Here is a 4,423-nt window from a genome sequence, read left to right as displayed (position 1 = left end):
TACACTGTCTGTTCAAGAGCTTCTCGTGGGCTACATAGGAGGATGCTAAGGGACTGGAGGCCCAACCATGGCCACTCACTAGAACTGCCCAAAGAATATATATATATTTAATTCCCTGACCAATTAAATTACAATCTGGAATTGGGGCTGGGCATGGCACGGGGGCACTGGAGCTGAGACTCAGTCGTGAGAGTTTAAAAAGGTCTCCAGGCAAATCCACTGTGCAGTCAAGGTTGAAAATCACTGCCCAGAGCCAGAATCCTGACCCCTTTTCCTACTAGCTACATAACCTCCTACAAATCTCTCCAGTGGGATTTCCCTGATGGCCCAGTGGCTAAGACTTCACGTTCCCAATGCAGGGGGCCTGGATTTGATTTCTGGTCAGGGAACTAGATCCCACACGCTGCAACTATAGAACCCACACACCACAATGAAGACTGACGATTCTATGTGCTGCAACTAAGACATGGCACAGCAAAATAAATAAATATTTTTTAAAAAAACCTTCCCCTTTCTGTGCCTTAATTTTTTCCCTCCAAAATGGAATGACAAGGATGATAGTTTAATAATTGCCTTACTGAGTTGTTGGCACGATTAAATGGTTTAATATATAGAAAATACCTAAAACAGTTCTGTTATGGTCTAAACATTTGCAGCTCCCCTAGAATTCATATGTTGGAGTTCTAACCTCTAATGTGATGATATTAGAAGGGGCTATTATAAGAGAGTTTGCTTTCTCACTCTCTGCTCCCCTACATATGAGGATACAAGGAGAAGCCAGCCGTCTGCACACCAGAAAGTGGCATCTCCCTAGATCTTGATGTTGGACTTCCAAGACTCCAGAACTGTGAGAAATAAATGCTTGTTGCTTAAGCCACCCACACTATCGTCTTCTGTTACAGCGGCCCTAACTGACTAAAACATGCTCGCAGTACACACAAATCACTAAATAAATGTTAGCTGTTACTGCTGTTGTTGTTGTCATTACTGCCACCACTACTACTGTTACTATTATATGAGGCCCTGAACAAGAAGGAACATGCTAAGGTACTTCTGAAAACACTGGACTTTAAAAGATACTCCTTCTGAAATGTTGGCTTGGGATCTTGAGATTAAGGGGGACTTCTTTACTCAACAAAATATCCAAGAAGAGGCATGTAAGTGCAAGATCTGGGAAGAAATAAATTAGCTTCTGAAAACACATTTGTCTTCAACTTGCAAGAAAGGAAAAGCATTTTGATGAGCTGGATTTGAGAGCTATCTCTGTTTTTGTTTTGTTTTAAAGTACTGCAGCATTTGGTTGTTTTTCACTTAACACTTGTTGTGTTGATTTTAATCACATGCAACAGAATATTGTCAGAGTCCGAATTGAAAGTATTACTGAGGGACTTCCCTGGTGGTCCAGTGGCTAAGACTCTACACTCCTAGTGTAGAAGGCCCAGGTTCGATCCCTGGTCAGGGAACTAAATCACATGTGCTGCAAGTAATAGTTCCCATGCTGCAACTAAAGATCTCAGATTCCACAACTAAGACCCAGTGCAGCCAAATAAGTAAATACAGGCATATTTTTAAAAATAATAATAAATAAATAAAGCATTACTGAATCTATACCACATTGTAGTCACAGCTTCCTTTGAGTCCCTGTGAGGTATCTTACATTGAAATGAATGTCCAAATATGTATTTGCTTCCCTAGGCCCATAGTGTCAGGGAGCACTTTTGATATCAGTGTACTGGGGACTTTCAGAAGTTTTATATTATAATTTCACTCTATGCAAGGAGTTTTTTGATTTCCTGTGTTTTATTTTGTTAGCAAACTGATGAGTTAGGAATTATCAGCTACTGGCCTTCGGAAATTGGCTTATTTACTGCTCCATAATAAAGTGGCAGTCAGTTTTGTTCTATGGAAGCAGATGACGTAAAAGCAGTTTCAAGGTAGATGAAATTCACATGCTTCTCATTAAATGATTCCTATAAAAGTGCTAGCAAGTAGGCTTCTTCCTAAATAGAAAACTATTATCTTACAGAACATTTTTCTAGTAATACATTAAGCATGATGATATTTGTACATGATAAATATTACAAGAGTTCAGAATTTAGTTCACTTCTTATGAAGAAACAATATCAGAGTAAACCCATGATTTTTTTAAAAGACTTCTTTTAGTAGAGAAGTTTCAAAGAATTCACTGCACAGTTTTTTTGGTTTTTTTTTTTTTTTTTTTTGGTAAATTGTACTGATATATTACCTACATACAGAAAAGTGGACCAATCATAAGTGCACAGCCTGATGAATTTTCACCAAGTGTATAAACCTGTGTAATGAGTAACTTTATCGAGAAGCAGAATGTGACCAGCACCACAGAACCCTGCCCCCCGTGCCCACTACCCTTCCCCACACACCACATAACTATGATCCTGATTTATAAGGCCACAGACTAATTTATCTTTAGAAAATGTTTTTGTATTTTAATATAAACACCTTACTGTTTTGGAAATGGGATCATAGAATATGGATTCTCTTGCACCTGGTTTTTGTCTAACATGAGAGATTCACACATACAGTCGCACGTAATTGTAGTTTGTTCCTGTCATGGCTGTGTGGTATCCCCTTTTATAAGTACGCCACGATTTACTCAGCCATTCTACCAGAGATTGACACTTTGTTTCCAGTTTGAGGCTACTGTGAGTAGTGCTGCCATGAGGATTCTAGTATTTGTATATACCCTTCTATTGGGCTACACAACTAGGAACTGAGTTGTTGGGCCTTAGAGTAGAGAGTATATGTGTGTTTAGCTTTACTAGATACTTTCTGTTTTCCAAAGTGGTTGTACTAGTCTACACTCCCACCAGCAGAGTATGATCATTCCAGTTGTCCCACATCCTCACCAATCCTTGATATTATATGTGTGTGTGTGTGTGTGTACATGTTCAGTCATTCAGTCACGTCCAACTTGCATTTGCAACTCTTTGGACTGTAGTCTGCCAGGCTCCTTTGTCCGTGGGATTTTTCAGGCAAGAACACTGGAGTGGGTGGCCATTTCCCCCTCCAGGGAATCTTCCCAACCCAGAGATTGAACCCACATCTCCTGTGTCTCCTGCACTGCAGGCAGATTCTTTACTCTCTGAGCCATTGGGGAAGCCCATATACCTTTTTCATTTTAGCCATTCTCCCATTGGATGTTTTTTGAAAAAAATAAAGAACCTTTTGAAATATGATATTGAGGAAAGCTAAGTGTGCCATCATACCAGGCCAGGTCTGTCCATCTGCAGAAGGGGTGAGAAAGGGGCTGCAGAGCATGACAGCAGACCCTGTCCCCACACATTCCATGGTGAAGGGAAAAAGAGAAGACAATGAAGCTGGCCCTAATTCTCACCTAGCATGCTCTGATCCCTGGAACAATCCACAGATACTTGCTGAACATCTCCCAGATTGGAGTCTCATCAGAATCCCAGAACCTGCCCTCAAAAAGCCCATGGTAACCTTGATGCTTTGGAAGCATGACTCTGGGCACAGCAAACAGGTCAGGGAGGAACTGAGGTAGGAAGTCCAGACACAGACAAGCAGGTGCTAGAAACAGTGAGGCAAATTTTCTAATAGCCTCATCTATTCAGTTTGCTCCTTTCTAGAAAATGAGTCTCCTTTCTTTGAAAATGAAGACTCCACCTTAGTTTACTTTTGAGATTTGTACTCTGAATGTTAAATACGGAGTTTCAGCTTAAGAGCTCCTAGGGGGTCTTGGACCAGGCCCCCATTTCTGGGTCTGTCAGTCACCTTCATAGTTTTCTCTACATCTTTCTAGGGCACAGCTCCCCAGGAACTTTGAAAGTGAAAGTGAAAGTCGCTCAGTCGTGTCTGACTCTTTGCGACCCCACGGACTTTACAGTCCATGGAATTCTCTAGGCCAGAATACTGGAGTGGGTAGCCTTTCCCTCCTCCAGGGGATCTTCTCAACCTAGGGATTGAACCCAGGTCTCTGGGAACTCTAAATGCTTACAGACTTTTGCCACAAGAGCTCGTTAAACACAGATTCACTTTCATGACACTGCTGGCCATCCTGCATCACACCTCTGAGAACAGTGCTTGGCTCTGGAGTTCAAAACTTCTAGCTGCAAAATCACAACTCCCTGAACCTTAGTTCCTTCATTTGGTTCTGTAAGGATTACATGAGATAACTTGTGTAAAATGTTTAGTATGGCCCCCGCTAGATAATGGCAAGCAACAAATGGTAGATAATATTATTAGCTACTATTTAACATCTCACTTGCTGTATTTATCCAGAGAGAGATAGAAAAAAAGAGACAGAGATTTATTGTAACTAACTGGCTCACGCAATTATAGAGGTTAAAATGTCTGAAGGTGTGCAGTCTGTAAGCTGGATGACCAGGAGAGACCATGGTATAGTTTCAGACTGATTCCAAGTCCA

General features: G+C 41.1%; 1 non-coding gene across 1 annotated transcript; it reads left to right on the top strand.

The window, feature by feature from the left end:
- Nucleotides 1-1,390: 1,390 nt before the first annotated feature.
- On the top strand, nt 1,391-1,463 carry TRNAR-CCU (transfer RNA arginine (anticodon CCU)). Its single transcript has one exon. It is a non-coding gene; the product is annotated as a tRNA-Arg (tRNA).
- Nucleotides 1,464-4,423: the final 2,960 nt, after the last annotated feature.

This window comes from Dama dama, chromosome 23 (genome assembly GCF_033118175.1).
Source record: "Dama dama isolate Ldn47 chromosome 23, ASM3311817v1, whole genome shotgun sequence".
Taxonomy (NCBI): domain Eukaryota; kingdom Metazoa; phylum Chordata; class Mammalia; order Artiodactyla; family Cervidae; genus Dama; species Dama dama.
The sequence above is the reverse complement of the archived record's forward strand: the minus strand, read 5'-3'. Positions and strand labels throughout refer to the sequence as shown.